Genomic DNA, 19743 nt, shown 5'->3' on the forward strand with positions numbered 1-19743 from the left:
TTTCGTATTATTCGTAACTTACGTAAAGAGGCACAGGCGGTCTCACGCCGTACACATTCACTTGACAGGGGACACTACTATGTCTTGATCCACGGACTTAGGAATAGATATCTATTTCTAAGTCTGTGTCTTGATCGCATGTAAAATGACATTACGCTTGAAGTAAACATACTCATCTTAATACAAGAGGAAAACCGTTAGAATAATATCTAATACATGACTAATTTTTATGACTAATTTTCATGAATAATTTTTTTCATGACTAATCCACTTTATTGAAAGAGGATTTCCTTTTCCGTGAAAGTTTTTCCTTAGAATATGGGATTACAAAAAAACTTTACTTTATAACAAGAATACTTTTTTTTGAGTGTGGAATTATATTTTACAAATGCAGGTTAACCTTGATTATAATGAAATTATTTTTACTACAATTTATATACTAATTACGCTTGAGAATAACTATTTAAAAACACGAAGAATTATTTTGTAATTTTCCAAGCACACGAACAATCTATTTTGTTTTCAATTTTATCAGTGGAAAAATTGTGCAATATAATGTTACATTAGAATAGAATTCATAAATAATATTAAGATACATAAATCAAAAAATAAAAATAGACTGATTTACATATATCGAGATTGTGATCAAGAACGTTTCGTTGTAATAAGAAAGCATTTATTATAGAGTAAATATTTTATATTCTCATCTTGATCTTTCGTTATGTCTGTCATGAAGAGACAATAAATAGTTTCAAAAACAGTATTAAAACAATAGTAATATATAGTAAGGAATAATATGTAATGAAATATTGTATATAGTAATAAAACAATTGATTAATCTAAAATTCAGTAAATTTTTATTGAACATTAGTAAAACTAATCAATTAATTATATGTTAATACATATATAACAAAATTGTTCTTATGCACATTCCGCTTGAATAAAAGAAAAAATATAATGACTGTATTATACATGATTGAACGTTAACAAGGTTGTACATACAATCATATGCAGTTATGAAACGCTTTTACACTAGTTTTCACGCGTTTTATTATACTCTAACAATTTGTCTTCGTCTTACTATGGGAATGTTGACGTCATCAGTTTTATCGATTGTGACATACATACGATTTATGAAATATTAACAGATCTCTTCGTACTACTACATCGAGCTCTCACGTATACACATACACACAATTTCAACAGTGTCAAACATATTCTCTTAAATTAAGCTTCTAAACTTGTAATTAATTGTAACGCAAAAAATTAAAAATTACTAAAATTCTTCACGCTTGAGCATAGCAAAGCACAAATCTACATTTAAGAAAAGTCGACAAATAAGGATAAAAAACCGTTTATAGAAAGTGACAGAAATTAATTATTTATTCGTAACTGTCATAGATTATAAACGAGACTTTATTATCATCAACTAAAATCAAGTAACTGATTAATTACAATTAGTGACAATATATCGTTTAAAAGAAAAATGAAAAAGAATGTAAAGAAATTATAAAAAGTAACAAGCTATATAATACACCAAAGGTTAAATATAGCTAAGTGCGGTGAGCATACTTATAACATCTAATTTTTCTTTTATTTTACTATATTGATCTATAAAATCTCGTAAATTATTTTCATAGATTTTTTTCATGCTGAATTTGAATTTGATTAGTTCATACTTTTCCATCGTATCAAGTTAATTATTCTAACTTAAAAATGCTTGAAAATAAGCCTTGGAACATTAACATTAAAATATCTCGAAAACCTGACGTGATGTGGAGCAATTTGGGTTACAGATTTGGTTTTAGTATACAAAAACCTTCAGAGTTACATACTGTCGTTTCTAGGTCGAAATTCATATAGACCTATGTAATTGTCGCGTTGTAAATAATTTTCAGCATTTATTTCTTTTTTTTTTTTTTTTTTTTTTTTAATATAAAACTTAATCATGGAGACTAAAATTATAATATAAAATTCTAAACTTTTAAAAAAATATAAATATTAAACAGTCGATATAAATATTAACTTGTTAATAATATTCCAATGAATTCTATTTGTGTCAGAAAATAAAGTCGTAAACATTAGTATACGTATTTTAATCGCGTGAATTAAAATTGTATGAAAAAATTTATGATTCTGTGAAACCAATGCAAAGTATTTTGTTTAATAATTATGGTTTTTTGTCGGTAAAACAGATAGTATCATCATTTTAATATTAAAGAAAAGCAAGGCCGCAATTAGTGTTTTCTTTGCGCAAATGAGTTCTCGGTAGAATGAGATATTCTGAAGTGTTGTAACAATTGAATAACGCCTTTATTCTTTAAAGTTTCTACGGTAGAAATAAGTAATGAAAGTGTTCTGTATTTAGTTTCACAAAAAATTCATTTTAAGTTTAATTATATTAATTATCAGATACGAAAGTATTTAAAACTGAATTGCGAAAAGTGCAATTTAGCCACGAAGTGTTTTTACCTTTTTATCTTATCAATTTCTCGCAACTATGTCAGCGAACGATAAGGATGTTGACGTTGAAATATTATGCTTCATTAAGATTATTTTCGTATTAACGAATGTTACACATGTAGCAACGTTTATTCACTTTATTTGGTGGCCTAATTTATACACAATAATTCAATAAACAAATTGGCATACAAATTGATCTCTTGCGATAATGCATCTCCATCTAGCATCTACGACTTGAACCTGTTAATTTCTATGGTGTCCCAAGATACACTGGCTATATCAGTTAGATATTCTGCAATGTAATTAACCGTCGGTTATAACGTTTAACATTAACACGAAATTATTTATCTATAATTTTTTTTAGGTTATAACTTATTTGGATAATCTACATTAAACACAATTTAATTACAGTTTTTCATTAAAACTGTTTTTATAAATTTGAGTAAAAAAAATAGTAAATTGAAATATAATAAGATAATACTTCAGAATGTTTAATTTTTAATAATTAATAAATTAATTTACCTCAACATGCATTATTTATAATGTGCTATCTATACTTTTTCCTTCATTAAAATAATTTACGATAATAATGATGTAAATATTTATGACTACGCAGTAATAAAGATGATGATTTTTTAATACATCTTATAGGAATAATCGGGCAATAATATTTTAGGCGCAAAAATTTCAGAAAGATTTACAAAACTAAAATCTATCGATCTTGCTTTATTCTTTTCTTCTCAATCAGGTGAACATTTGTCTTTTACTGAGACGAATAGGGACAGAATTAAAGATGGCGGTACTTTTTCCATTGTTTTAATCCCTTATAGCTACCCTATCTTCGGTGCGTTTCTTTCGGAGGGTGGACTGCGTTGGTGGGAGCGAAAAATGGCCGGGAATATTTTCAACGGAGACGAAAGAAAGGGGCGGTCTCACTGCCCTTACCGAAGAATCTTAATGTCCTCCAACATGTCGGATATCTCTGAAAAAGAAAAGAACAAGATTTTAAATAACATTTGAAGATATTATGTGAAAAATAATTCTATTATCTCAATTAACATTTAGAATAAATGTTAACAGTATATGATTCGCGATTAGGCGCGTTTAGATATTAGGTGTTTGTCCGAAAGATAATAAATATGATAAAATTAAAAATTATATGTACTGAAACGCGTTTTATATGAAATATCTTCTATTTTTAAATATCTCTATATACACCGTCGCGTTTAAATGGTTTTTTATTTTATTTTATTTTTAATTCTTTCAGACGTATTAACGGCATATTCCGCGACGTATTTCTTAGTTTAAGATGGAGAAGTTTGCTCTTGGGTTTTTGTTTTTATTAGAACTACGGTAAGGTAAGCGGGGAGAGCATGCCAAAAGGAAAGAAAAAGGAGGTAAGATGTATCGAAGGGGAGAAAAGCGTGAGACGGATAGAAGATTCGTGGGTGGGAAAGGAAAGGTAAACGAGGGGATGAGGCGAAAGGGAGACGAGGCCAGTAATGCGGAAGGTATGCAAGAAATCGCGAGTCGTCTCTGTTCTCTCATTCTCTGCGCTAACCTTTTCCTATCTCCTTGTGCGAAAGCTAAATGCAAAAACTTGACGACGATTCCGCTCGTAAACGAAAACGACTGCAAATATAAAAGGAGATCGTCGATTGGCCATGTTCCTCCGTCTGTATCTTTTTGAAAATTTTCAGAATAAATTTTTCTTAATTCCGTCGAATGAGCGAAGATTCTCGTTTTTTTTTTTTCCAAACAGTACAAGAGAGTTCCAAGCAGCATATTTTAAGATTCATGTTAAACGCAAAGGTATGAAATACATTTTAATATCCCTTTTTGTGAGTCTTCCTAATTTTTCGAATAATTATTTCTAAACGCATTTAGTCCTAGACGAAACATTAACAAACTATTATAAGTTTATACATAATGCGAGTTGGAATTTTTATAAGTTTTTGACAGTGGTGCATTCTGATATGAGAATTTCGAAATTCCGTATCTTAAAATTTCTCTTAAGATAATATTTTCGAAATTATTATCTATCACTTATTTTTTCTCGTCTCGTTTCGTTTCTCGTCCCGTTGTTTCTCTTTATAAATCCATGTTAGACGTAAATAACATGCTACCTCTTTATAAAAAGACAAATAAGACGAGAAGTTGATACTCTCGAACATTTGAATAAAAGATTTATGAATCTTGAGAAGTGGGTATCTCAGCGTGAAACGAGAAAAAAAAACGAATTTATCATTTTTTAGTTCATCATTTATTCAAGAATAAATCTCGGTATCGATATTTCCTCATCTCGCCTTGCTCGAATGCATCACTAATGTTTGATCAATAATTCATAACTGATAAAATAAAAAGAAACATTTGCAATTGGCAACTACCGCTTTTAACAACTTTTGACCGCATTTAATAATCCATTTATCTCGTACAAAATTTCGTGAGTCATTAATTTATTTAAGACAAATGGACGAAATAATTTCTTAATAGCTGATTAAAAATACTTGGTCGCATTGTTTTTATGGATTAGCGAAGTGCTGTGAAAAAATAAAATAACATGGAACCCGACGAATGAGTAAATGAGACATCAGAAGTAATAAAATAATGGGATTATCGCAGTAAATTATTAAAATGTCGCGTCTGATATTTGTGAACAACAACGGCATAATCAAGAATATGCGACAATTAAAATGTAATGCATGCAAAACACTAAAAAAATTTCCATAGTACTAAAGTTAAAAATAGAAATAACCGTTATTCACAAAGTCGTAGATAATGAACTGCTCACTTCTTTCTTGCGAAATATTTCGCAGATCGACAAGCGCGTAGGGTATACTACGAGCATCTTCCAGATTAATGCAAATTATACAAATTTAGATAATTCGACGATCGTGTTAATGAGACGAAACGCGCGATTACGCAAAACGAGCCGAAGGCTTTCCAGGCGCGCGCGGCTGGAATTTAATTAATTCGCGCATCAAGTCGCTCGATCGTACGATCTGCGATCGAGGGGATATTAAATTACGGTTGCGGGTAAACGCGCGTACTACGTACACGTGACATGACGCAAATACGAAACGCTACGTTTGGGATCAGCTGGCGAGCATGATTTTCCGGCAGGCGTAAACACAATTCGATCGTTCCCGTATCATAAACTCCACGTTTACATCTGCATTATTCTGCTTTGCCGAAAGACGACGTTCAGTTCAAGTTGGAACCGAGCCGGAATGATGATTTCAACAATGAGTGTAATGGAGAAGAAAAACATGCCGTATATATAAGAGTTTTAATAGAAATAAAAATAATATATGATAATAATATACAAGACACACGTATACATTCTAAAATTTGTATTTTTACCTCAGCGATTCAATGTCAATGGCAGATTCATGAATAATGTCTACGGTAGTTATGAATAACGAAATTTCAACCTCTGCTTACTCAGCACGTTTAGTAATAGTACGTATTTTCCAGGTCCGTAATTATTGTCGTTTCACAATTACAAACTAGATCGCAACGACTACTTTGAAATCCAGACTTGAAAATAAATATGTTGAACGATTAAAAAAAAATCGTATCGAATGATTATTTACTAGAATGTTAAAAACTGGTTTGCTACAACATTATCATCCTGATGACTCAACATAAAATTATTTTCTAGCAGCTACGTTTTTTTTTGCAAATACCGCTGCGGTAAAAAATTATTCTTTCCGCGCACGTTACAATGTTATTAAACACGTTGAACAGATCATTTTTTTTTTTCTTCTCGATAAGTGACTAAACCGACTCCTTTGAAGGACGCCCGGATGAACACTGAATTCCCAGAAGCACGTCAAGATCCGCATTCACGTTTGGAGCATGACCGTGACATCGGCAAACTCGTTTGACCAGTATGTAAATCTTACCTGGCCAAACCATCCGAAAAAGGTCCATCTCTATCAGTATCCGAGGGACGACATACCGTGCAGCTGCTCGCGGTAGATCGCTTTGTTCCGCATAACGGAGCGGCCGCTTTGCCTCTCCCCCCCCCCTTACCGCTCTCTCATATGTATATATAAAAGATACTTTGGACGATATTAGATTACGATGTAATATGATTGTTTCGTTTGTCAAAGTGCATGTGTCACAATCGGTATTTTTTCGATCACGTATATCGCTCGGTCTCGTCCTTGTTGATTATGTATTCTCATTATGGGCATATCGTGCCTATAATAGCACATTTCGGAGATATACGACATATATAAATATTATATATCGATTGGATCACACGCGGAGAGACTTTGAACATGATCGTGATTTTCCATTAAAGCGCGGGCAAAGTGAGCGGAATGACAATTTAATAGCGTAATTGTTATAGCTCTTGATCACCTTATAATGATTGTGAATATAATTATAGTAATTGGTAGTATTATTTCGCGTGACTAAGAGAAAAAGAGAGAGAGAGAGAGAGAGAGAGAGAAAGAGAGACTCGGTTGCGGAGACAGGGATGGGAGCGTAAACGGGAAACTCGATAAGCCCTCTGTATGTGAGAACGCTATAGATCGAAATAGTTTTTCAATTTTCACGGACGATTGGTCACCCTCCGATCGCAATTTTCCCGTCGCTTAGCTTTTCGATTATCCGCCGATCGCCTACACCGTGATGGAAGCATGCCGCGAGAGTAAAGAGGAGAAAAGTCCGCTGCTCCTTCGCCCCCGCATTAATTAAGAGACATTTGCATTCCGCGATGCTATAATGAATTACTCGATACAGTTACAATAACGTAACAAGCTATCGCACGTATCATTACAATAAATCGATTTCAATTCAAATTAATGTAATTGATACAATAGTATTGTTATGCTAAACAAGATGTCCCGTCTTTTAATTTGCATTTAACATACATACATCACGCGCTTTCCGTTTCGATTTAATTATCCTGAAAATAGGATCTGCGAGAATTTTAAGATAATTCTTCATTTCAGTTCATAACACTTGTAGATTGTAATCTTTATCTCTTTTTTTTTCATCTAAAGACAAATAATTCAATTGTATGCCTCATGTCTGTGCATATTGATTAATCTATTAGAGCTACGTTATTCTTTCATGAACTCGGTGAATTACGGTGACAATGATTAATCGATAACTCCGAGAAAAAAGGTTATAAATCTCTCGCTATTCCGCGTTTGGGAAACGGAGGGACGGGCGAAGATCTCGTTCTTTTGATAATGTCTTGAAAGGGACAATAGTCGGCTGGATAAATTATGACGTCATAAGGCAAGGCAGAGGGCAAAAACAAAAGATGGCGATGTGGCATCACTGGGAAAATAATAAAGACTTTTTGATTGTACCATAAATTTTAGAGCCTTTGTTTTTAAGTCGTTTGAGGCTGCCAATGTATTTTATTCTGATCACGTTTTTGTTCGTCTTTTTCACGATCATCTTTCTTGCGATGAAGTCGTTTCAGAATGAAACAACCAGAGAGTATCGCGAAAAATATACGCAAAATGTTCATTAATTATGCTGAGTGGAGACTGAATCAAATTAAAATTCAGATTACTTAAAAAATATACGTATAAAAAAGTTTATGCAAAAACGATTTATTTATCTCTTCGAAATTTTTTTTTTTAATTTATAGTTTAAATTAATAAATCCCATTATGTAAAGATTTTTATTGAAATGCCATTTTGATGAAAGCAAGGTAAATGTCTATTTCGTCACTGCGAGCGCATGGAATAAAATATTTCTCAGGAGTCCGATAATTTCTTACCCTAGAGGTTACTGGGGCAAAAGGGCGAGAGGGGTCGACGCAAAGGGGACGAAGGCGGAAGAGAAAGGGTTGAAAATTGGACTATCGTAAAACAGGTTTCGCAGCTCGGACACCCGGAAGCCCTTTCGGTCAGCATTTTTTTTTTTACGAATTTCTAATCAGCGGTCCTTTCAGAGGTTACACAAAGCGGCCTGCGCCCTTTCGCGCAGCTTCAAGCGTGGCCTGGAAAAAACACAATTCTTCCATACAATAAATATGTTACATTATTGGAGTGTAAATGTAGCGAGGAAAAATCATGCAAATATATTCTTTTAATATCTTCATTCGATATACTGCGCATGCAATCTTCTCAAGGCATTTAAGCAATCCCGGAGCAAAAGAATTCGAATGAGGTCTGTTCTCTTGTGAATCAATTTTGCAAAATTACGTTGCAGCTAACTATTTAATTATATATTCCGAGAGGAAAAGTATCGTCAGGATAGACCGATGATGGATTATTTTACGACAAAATAGTCGAGCAACGCGCTGGAAATATTTTTAATTAAGCGGACGCTAGTGCGCTTCGACTAGTTTCAGGCTCTTACGAGATAACTACCCCCGCGGGTGGACGTAGATCGCTACTAAAAAGTCGGTAGATTTTAAGCACCATACGGTACTTTTACGTCCTTCTAAAAAGTGCGAGCGATAAAGAGTGGCTCCGGAGGGCAACCTCGTAAAGTCGTCGGAGAGCACGAATACAACGAAGGGGAGGGGGGGGAGAGACAGGGGTGGGTAGGTGGGTTTAAGATCGGTCCAGTCGTAAAAAGGCAGACGGGAAAAGCCGAGAATATCGTCTGCAAAATCCTTAGTAGCTGAAAAAACGACGCAACTCCATCTTATCTAGTTATCTTAATGCAAAAAATAATTGCGCCGTAAGAGCCGAAGCACAGACTCTTGCGTAACTCACAATGTATAACGCGTAAAAAAAAAATCAATCGGAATCGTGTATTTCTCTGCTCTACAAGATGAAGATGAGGTATTCTAATTGGTTGATTTCTTTTATGCGTTATACAAGAGTCTATCCTCCGGCTTTTAAGACAACGCAACGTCAAATTTCTGATAGAATTTTACATTTCATTCAAAGGACAAATTTTTACTGGGATTTAACTCGGGATTTTATTTAGTACTATTTATTTATTTTACTGGCTCTCTGTCGCATTAAAATTTAATGCCGCATTAGTCAGAGCATCACGATTTCTGTTCTTCTAACATATGAATATTACTTATCTTCAATTATTTGTAAGTTATATTTTATTGACTATATATTTATAAATTACACATTTTGCTCACATTTCTTTCATATTTATAACGTTAACGTCGTCGTGAAAATTTATTGAACGATGTATCGTTTCTCAACCGAGGGGAGAGAGAAAGAGAGAGAGAGAGAGAGAGAGAGAGAGAGAGAGAGAGAGAGAGAGAGAGCTCAGTATCTAAATACATTATTATATGGCTGGCCCTTCTGCTTCTCCCTTCCGCGATCTCCGCTGCGAGGGCAAACAAACCCCTAAAAATAATCGCGAGCTTCCCCACTACCCGGGTCGCCCCCACCCTCCCGATCTTTCGCTTCTTTCTGAGCTTTTTGCTCCTTCCGTCTTGAGAAAAGGAAGCGAAGTCGGAGGTGGAGGTGACCCACCTCCTCGAGCAGCCCGAGGGAAGAAAGACTGCGAGTGCCGCATTGGGGGCGGACGAGGAGGAAAGAGGATGGCGAGCGAGGCGAGTTGGAAAAGCGGGAAGAAAGAGCGAGGAACGACCACCCTCGCCTCTCCCTAGTATTTCAGATAAGAATAAAGTAAACGGCGAATGGGGTTGCCGGAGGGGTGGCTGCTGCAGCGCAGGGGTCAGCGGGGGAGAAACGGGCCAAGGAGAGTTGTTAACGGGGCGGGGGGAATGATGCTTCTCGGGCCGGGACGTATCAAAGCGAAAGGGGAAAAGCAAAAAGTAGTCGGCGCGATCGATGCTACCGGCCACGCGGAATACAATGAAGACGCTTCATTTCGGTTTTCCGTCTCTCCGTATCTCACGAGTATCTCCGCGAGTTTCACAAGGCTATTCCAAGACGTGATTACAATAATGGTTACACTTGATATTCACTTGATGAGTAATGTGAATTACGCGCGTTGACACTGCTAACGTACTATAATTGACGTTATCTGAATGACGCATTTAAAAAATGTCCAGAAGCTACTTAATATCTGAAAAATTATTTTTAGTTTGAGCTACTGTTGCATCTTAATGTAGTTCGTGATAAGCGAAAAAATAAGCAGCAAACAATTTATCGCTTATACATGTTGAGATGACACACTCGATTGAGAAATAAATCAAACCGTGAATATGATAACTGCTTTTTAGCAGATACGTGTGGAGACAGATACATTAAGGATGTTATTACATTTATTTTTAAGACAATAAAAACTTTTGAAAAAATCGTATTAAGACCAATACAAACAAAATTTAGCAGCGATTTTCTACCACGGTCAAAAGTTATTTAAAAAAAAAAAACGGTATGATTTTACCTATGCTCTAATGGAGACAAAGTTAATATAAAGTCCAAAACCAGGATATACTTTTTAAAGACGCGTAAAAAATGTTTTACAGATATTTTTACAAAAAAAAAAACGTATCCCCATATTTTAGACTGTGTGTTGTAAGAAACACATGACATTACATATGACAAAGGGAAAAATATTGGAAGACGCTATGAGAAAATTTGCATTTTTTTTATAAGTTCTTTTAATACTCGAGAGGATTTATAGTTTATTTACAGTTTCATAATGCCAAATTTAGTTCTTTCGTAAATAAATAAAATTTACTGAAGGTTGAAGTCAATATCCTACTATTTTTAAATATTTAACGCGTTAGCGCTTTCTTTAATATCCTTGATTCAATTATCGTAAAAAGTTTGTTGCACTTACACTTTAATTTCTTCAAGATAAATTCAGAGCATATTCACATCCAAAATTTTCCATCGAGAGTATTATAAAAATGAGAAATAATAGCAAATAAAGAAAAAAACTATAAAATTATGTCGCTAGATATATCGACATTATTGAGCTTTATATATGCACAACTTTTATTTTTGTACGTAAAAGTGTAAATATTGACACATTTCCAATTCCAGTCATTTTTTGCAAAGACTGTACACATTCTTAAAGAAATTCGCTCCGAGAGAAACAGTACAAAATATTGTGCTCATTGATATTATTACCAAGAAAAGATTTGGAGAATGAGTATCAAAATTCAAAGATCAGCTAATCGGACGAAAAGCAAAGAAGCCTTGAGACGCGTCGATAGCGGGAATAACGACCGCACGAACGTTATATAGCTTAATAATTCTGCCCACAATACGAATTTGTCGAAATAATATTATTATAAACGATAATAAATGAGTGTAAGACCGCGATGAAATTGTCAAACATAACTTCTGAAAAATGTAAATACTATTTTGTATTCTCTTCGAATTTTAATGTAAAACTTATCAATATATTATTATTCATGCTAAGGAAGATACCGTAAAATCGAAATGTCGCGCATCGTCCCGTAGACACTTATTATGTAATATTATTTAAATCAATACCTATTTGTTTACTCGTTTTTATTTGGCTTTATATAATTTATTTTTTCTGTTGTAAGGCATAAATATGAAAAAAAATTAATCTCTGGTCTTGCAGTAATCTTCCAGTAAGACAAGAGGCAAAAAGAAAATATAAATATATTATAATTATTCTCCTATCAATTTGCTGCAAACTCCCGAAGAATTCATTTAAATATATACAAGTTAATTAAGTTGTTAGTTTTTTTTCTTCCACAGTCGTCAGAAACTAAAAAGAGTGACGCAACAAATAACGATTTTTTTCTTTTTTTATGTAAGTAGTTCTTTGAATGCTAATATCTAAGAATACTTAAATAATGAAAAGAAACCCAAACAATTGATTGAAACGTATATCAATTATTTTGACCGCAATGTTACTTATCTGCAAAATAAATCACCAAATAATTTATCTTCTTTTTTCATGAAACGAGCAACATGAGAACGAAGGAGCTTGGCCGCCTATTTTACGATCGAACTACAGCGTAATTACTTAATAACGCGATCGGAGAAAAGTTCGCCTCGTTATAAGTTCGTCGTAATTTTCGTTACTGCTAACTGGAAAAAACGATGACCGTCGTGCTTTTTTGTATCCCTTTCAACGGGCCGTCACCTCTCTCGCCGTCGTCGCCGCGGCGGTCGCCGCCGCCGCCGCCGCTCATGGGGTTGGTTGAGCATAATAGAAGCGAATGGGGGCGGTGGGATGAATTTCCTAATTAAAACTCGCGCGAAACTATTTAAAACTTAAAAAGGAACGAAGCTAGACCCAAAGCAACTCGGGCCCCATTATCGCCCACGCCAGAGGAACTTCGGCAAATTATAAATTTCATCGGACCTGCCTCACTCCACGGCGAATCTTGCCCTCCCCTCCCCTCTCCCTCCCCCTCCCCCCCCCGCCTTCCGTCTTTCTTTCCTCCCGTTCTCTTGCTCTACGCGCAATTCTTGCTTATCTGGTTGTATCGATTACATAATTCGATATTACATAAAGGAACATTTATATATTTTTTTGTTACCTCTATTGAGAGAAATTTGATTAGAATGTAACAGAGATTTTTTTTATGTTAATGCTCTTGTAATAAAAAACAATTGACGTAACTGTACGTAATCTTTTTTTATGGAAATTGCGCTTGTGACAGCATAATAATGTTCCTCGTGCATTTGAAACTCGCACGCGGCCGTGCTAACATATTTAATTTGTAATTAATAATTACCACTGAAGTAGTGACTATCAATCTCGATAATTGGCGAGCCATTTCGCGCCGGAAGCGATGCAGACGTGACGGAAAATCGTTCAGCTTTTTGCGATAATTAGTCGCATTAAAGCCTCGGTTGCTTCTCCTCCTTCTGCAACCGTTTAAGTACCTCGTTCTTTACCAATCCCCTTTATATTCTTTTCTCTCCGCTTTTCATTGTACGAACGCGTTTCTAGCCGAGACTTACTTTAACGGCCTCCGGCCGGCGTGCCGGCACAATTAGAGGTGCCGCTTTTAAGCCGGGCCATAGATTTTTCCGCGTAGCTACTCTGCTTAAAGCCAGGAAATTTAAGGGCTCTTCGTACAGGCTACCTGATGCATGTGCTTGTTGCAATTCTCTACAGGATTTACCTCAACTTGTTCTTTTGACCTTATTTTTTCACTTTAACTTATTTTTTTTTTAATATTTAAAATTATATGTAGTGTAGAAATTTGCTCAATCAGCGTTTTTGATATTTTATTAATTAATTAATTAAATCTCAGTTTCTTTCGGAGGTGGAACTGTAGATCTCTGTCGTATCGATTCAATGGAAATTGCAGCTCGTGCCATCTACTACTTGTACTCGGAATTTTGCTCTTGAATTACAACAGAATTTAGCAGAATCGAACAAGGTGATTCCTGTTTTATTAACAATAGACAAATGGTAGAGGGCGGTATAAAAAACAAATTTGATACTTGAGATCGTATGGAAGCAACCAGATCTTTATATTTTTATAACAATAAAAAAAATTTGGATTTATGCGTTCATGATTCAAACTTATATTTAAGATAGTCTTAGGATAATTTCGAAGTTCTATATTGTCATTTCACTGATTGGCTAATCTAAAATTTTAAGATTGCTTAAAATTCGGTAGAGATAAAATTAATTTAGTGTCTTTTTTGACGTGCTTTTATTTTTCTTTACAAGTAATAATTACGAATTTAGACTTGTTTTAAAGATAAAATAATTTTTAGACATTAGAAGTTTAAAAGATAATTGTTTAAAAATATTTTTTTACGTAATAATGTTTAATTAATAAATTAATAAATTTAATTAGTAAATTTACAGTTTGCGTCTGAATCAGTTTGATTCCTACGCGAGTGCTTTACGGGTTAAATACAAGTTTGAACTTTGAATATTGTTCTATAGGCGTTTTTTTTTTAAAGATAAATATTTTAGAAAAGTGCTAGCGAAATCTAATTAAGAATGAAGCATAATGAGACTAAAGACAAGTCATTTACGTTTTATATAATAAGAGCAAAATTTTTTATGCATGCATAAAGTGTGTTTGTACATAAACTTAAAATTTTTTATATCCTTTACATAATTCGAAAAAAATTTATAATAAAAAACGCAATTACCATTTGTTTTCCATCTATTTTAGCTAATAATTAATTAGAAATTTTTCTACAAGTTACCTAACCACATGCTATATCATTACAATAAATTATTGCTCGAAGTAAAAAACTGTTTTCTTTTTAGATAAAGTATTACATTATGCGCCATAATCGTTCGTTTATTGCGAGATCGTTAATTTATTAAAAGTAAAAGTGTTTATTGTATACAATGTCATTTTTCGAAAACGAGATGAAATGTTTGTTTCGAAATTGTAAACACGATCAACACGAATGCAATTGCACAGCACGTAGAGCTCACGCGAAATTTAAAATGAGTTTGTGGACCCAAATCGTTTATCTTCATTAAATTGATTGTAATAAATATAATTATAATGTGACTACCATTTAGCGGTAATGAATTTTTGAAAATGCTTTTATGCAGCACGTAAATTTGGCATTTTGCAATAAATGGTTGCAGTAATCCATTCTATGGTGCACTATATTATATTCATTCGCGATATAATATAGCGCAACGTTGATGCGATATAATTCATGATAACTCGATTACATGTAGCAACTAAATGCAATATTGCAAGAGCATCTCGCATCGCATTCCGAAGCGACGACACACTCGTGACGCTTTACGTAAATTAATCGATTGATCAAAAATGAAATTGAAAAGCGGCATTTTTTGTCAAAGAGGACGTCCTCGCGGGAGTTTTCAGCTCAACCGACAATGAATGCGACCGTCTCTCATATATCGCTCGCGCAAAATTATGGAAATTAATTAATAATTATAAATAGTATGAGGCCACAGAGTAGAGGCCGGTAGCCAACGGACGGTCCTTTCGCAGAGTTCAAAGTGGTTGTTTAGGCGAAAGTACGCCTCTTAGAATTTTCGGCGAAGAGCCTCGGCAACCATTGCTAAGGGTTCCCATAAAAATCTCACCCCTCCTACCGTTACTCTCTCACTTTCCGGGCGAGCGCCCTTCTTTCTCTGTCCTCCGGCCCTCGAGCTCGCTCTTACTTGCTTCTCTAAGCACGGCTAATTCAAAATGGCGTCGCCGCCCCTATATCATTCGCAACCCTCTCCCGCCTCCGCGTCACCCCTCGTCCACCCCTTCGACCCTAGGCAAAACGGCACGTCAGGGGTGGGGCCGCCGAACTATGGCGCCCCGTACACCCTACGCCGCGAGCACGTCTCGGAACTCGATCAACAAATTGAAATCCCGCATTTTCCATAGGCCTAAGCCTAGCCGTAGCCCTCGGCAACTTCATATGGTTTATCGCAGGGCTTCGAACCTTCCCGCCCGACGATATTTTCCGACAAATTTCGAAAGATCGCCGACGGTTCCGGATGAATAACAATGTTAAAAATACTGTTATCGTTATATTTTGGGAAGACTTAAATACATATTACAACGAATAAAGGAGTCGAGCTCAGCGAACATGTAAAATCTAGTCTGACATTGTCGTGATTAATCGATCCATTCTATCTAAAGTTAGTTTCTTCCACTATTGTGAAATTAATATCTGCTTCATCATCTGCTTTAATAAGATGATATTAGAAGCGATTTTACACCTACATCTCAAATATCTATCGTGAAATTATTAAATGAGGGAGAAAAAGGGGCAGAGCGAGGAAGCGTGCAAAATATATATAGCTCGTATTATTGTTTGCAAGAAGCAGATAAATTTATCTATTTCTCCTCTGGGGGATGTGCATAAATCATTTTATTTATTGCCTATGATGCGCAAATAATTTTCTATTAACTCAATTAATTTTATAAACGTTTCCTAAACGATTACGAAACATTAGAGACGTTCACTGAGAAAAAAAAGTTATCAACTTTTGATTAAATTTTTCAATTTAATTAAACTTTTTCAGTTCAACTATTTATGTATTTGAAATACGTAATTAAATACATGAAATACTTGAACTTTTTAGTCGAAGCATTTAAATATCTAATTGAAATATGTAAATGTTCGAACTAAAAAAATTCAATCAAGTTGAAAAACTTAGACTAATTAACAACTTTTTTTTCTCAATAAACGTTTAGAAAACACGTATAAAATATATATGAATTAAAATATTGGGGATAAAGAGAAGCACGATATGAGATAAATTATTCGGTGTAAAACAAATGAGTAATGAGTCTAAATATAATTAGCTCCGTCTAATGATACAATAAATAGCACACACACACATACACTCACACACACACACAGTCTACCAAACTTCCTTGAAAATAATACAGAAAATGCGTTAAAATATTCTGTGCCTTCCTCTTATTTTCAATATTTTCTTCAAAACATTGACTGAAATTCATTAGTCTAATCTCGATTTATTAAGGATGACAAATTGTTAGCACAATTAAACATTTTCTCGAATGAGCTCGTAGCTCGTGGAGAATTTTCCAGCGGACTGTCACGCATCAACTGTCCGCTCAGGAAAATCGAGGTGAGCGGAATTGGTTTGGCCGACACAGGGCGACAAAAGGGAGAGAGGGAGGAGGAGGAGCAGGAGGAGGAGGAGGAGGAGGAGGAGAAGGTTTGCAGAGGGGGCGGAGGGGCGAGAAGGGGGATAGTTTGGTGCGTCGGAATGCGAATTCGGACAACGAGGGGGCGACATCGGGGGCGTAAAGGGATGGCGAGGACGCCGGTTCGCGCGTCCGTCCCGCAAATTTCGACGACCACTGAGATTTCGGTGTCGCCGTCCATATAATCGCCGAGTGCTCCGAATTCCGACAACGAGATAGTTAGGACACTTGTGGCCTACGGCGGAACTTTTGCACTTTCTTGCGATTTTTCTGTCTTCCTTCCACACCCCGGGTGTCGCGACCGGGCCGGGCATATTTCGCGAAATTGCAACTGGGGGATTGCATTAAACCCCGATGGGGTGGCGGGGCCGACCGGATGTCGCGTGCCGCGGTGATGTCGGCGCGGTTTTCGCGACTGGCGCGATTACGCCGTCTGCCCGTCGCGTCGAATATAAAATCATAACGTCGCTCTCGAATTCATGAGGTTTTGGTAATCGCGGCGCGGCGCAACGACGGCATGCGAGGTCCCCCTTTAAACCACGAATTTCGCGCGGTAACGCAAACCGATTTTGGAAGCTTCTGTTTCAACCCTTTCGCGAACAATTAGATATATCTTATTGATTGCACGCTGTGTCTCCTCGTAATGAAATACCTGCTACTATTCTTCACATAAATTAATTAACATAAAATATGATATAAAATAAATTAAGAAAGAATTGTTATATTGCAAAGTAATTGTTTTTTTTGCGACAAAAGAATTAAGTAAATGTGTACGTCTGTACGCCGTATTTCACATTCATGAAATCTTAACCGCAACTATTAATCTTAGTTTTCTTCGGCAAACACACACACATACATTATAAATAACGTATAATACCAGATAATTTTAAAACACGCGACATTAATCATTGTTTTCCCCTTTATCCTTTGTTTCCCTTAAAAAATTACATTTGTCAATAAACGCGCGTTTAATTCACGTGTCATTGGAATTGAGTTCCAACGTTGACATGATGAAAATTTAATGCGCGTCTAATATTTGCGTAGTTAACAAATATCAAATAGTATGATAAAACGAAATGTAATTAATGTAATTGGAAATCAATGACGGCGACACAACATGGTGACGGTGTTTCTCTCTTAATAAGCGGTTAGATGCGGAAAAATCGGCAAATTGTGCCAATTTCCTTTTTGAATTGCGCGTCCATTGAAAACGCGAATTATTATTTCGCCCGGTATCGATCAATGAAAATCACAATTTCGATGTAACATTTGTTCGCGAAGTATTGTACGCGAGCATTGTTTACGACTGCATGCTGCGCGCGCGCGCGCACACATACGTGTGTGTATGCGATTACCTGGCTATGATTTGATGCTGTTTTCATTAAGAAGTAATCTCCCGATTCGATTTGTTGTCGAACTAACTGGATACAGAAAATCCAAAGTGCACCGGAATTTCAACTTGCGGACTCTAGCGGCATGAAAGCGCAATGGGGCTTTGGATTTAACGCGAATTTTTCCGCGGTTCGCGTCCGACTGACCTCGCCCTTATTTTTCAGCCCCGTTCTCTCCTTTCCCACCGCCTTTCCTGCCCTTCGACCACCCCACCTTCACCCGGCTGTGGATTTTTACGATTCTGCGCGTGGAAAAATTCATCTTTTTCTTCAGCCCGTTTCGAAGAGACTGCGCACTGAGTGCGATCCGATCGTACCGCGAGTCTTCCTTACAATTTCTCATCAAAGTCACAATGCTGACGCGTTGATTGTTATTAACGAACGCTGGGACTTTCTTTAAAATCGATAGCGTTGGTTTGTAAATGGAAAAAGTTTACGGAATATTTTTCTAAATAAAGTTTACAAAGGACAGCTGTGAAATGTTTACATGGCAGATTCATTAATAAGTGACGCGCGTATCCCAAATTATCTCAAACTTATAACACGTTAATCGACAGACGCGTCGTCGCGGGGTCTTTTTCGGTTTGATTAAATAAATCAGAAGCCGACGGATTTAAGCCGGCGGGATCGCGATTGGCGAACGCAGATGCATCATGCACGTATACGTGCATCGTCCAATCAGCCGCGACGAACCGCAGCAGCCGGTGCCGGTGAGACGAGGCAAGAAGGACGACTTCCCGCGCCGGAACTTCGGAAAGGAATTCCCGCGGGGAAATCTGAAGGAGGTGCGCGCCGCCGCCGCCTTGAAGGAGGGCCGGAAGAGGACCGGGTATAGAAATCAAGCCTCGCGCGTACGCCAGAAAGAGGGAAAGAGAGAGATAGAGAGAAAGAGAGAGAGAGAGAGAGAGAGAGAGAGAGAGAGAGAGGCCATAAATTCGCCCTTCGTTTCGAAATTCTCTCCGTCGCACACGCGCGCACTACCAAGCTTGTACACACGTTCACCCACACGTGCGCAGGGTGGGCATATAAATTCGCTTCGCGGAATAAGGATCGGCCCCTTTCAGACGTCGGGTGGCTGGCGTACTCGGGTGGGTGGGTGGCTGGCGGCGGTGGCGTGGTGTAGCGTGGTGTGGTGTGATGTGGTGTGGGTACCTCTCGCGTCGGAGGTAGGTCGGCGCGAGTAAGAGGGTGGGTGGCACCTTCTTGGATCAATAAATGATTTAACATTCACAAAATGGCGGGTGAGCCCCCGGCAGGGGCGGAGAAATAATATAATCTACCTTAGACTCTCTCTCTCGCCTTCCTTCCCACCCACCACCCCCGGTATCGTCGTACCGAGACGGAGGGTCGTGCGGGGCTGCGCGGGGCAACGCGGGGGGGTCTCGCCGGGTGGCTGAACGA

At 36.6% G+C, this 19743-nt stretch overlaps 1 long non-coding RNA gene across 1 annotated transcript; it reads right to left on the bottom strand.

Annotated features, from left to right (window-relative positions):
• Positions 1-2183: 2183 nt before the first annotated feature.
• Positions 2184-18780, bottom strand: LOC120358077. The gene is made up of 2 exons (XR_005575047.1): positions 18307-18780; positions 2184-3445 (listed from the first exon to the last, which is right to left on the bottom strand). It is a non-coding gene; the product is annotated as an uncharacterized LOC120358077 (long non-coding RNA).
• Positions 18781-19743: the final 963 nt, after the last annotated feature.

This window comes from Solenopsis invicta, chromosome 6 (genome assembly GCF_016802725.1).
Source record: "Solenopsis invicta isolate M01_SB chromosome 6, UNIL_Sinv_3.0, whole genome shotgun sequence".
Classification (NCBI taxonomy): Eukaryota; Metazoa; Arthropoda; class Insecta; order Hymenoptera; family Formicidae; genus Solenopsis; species Solenopsis invicta.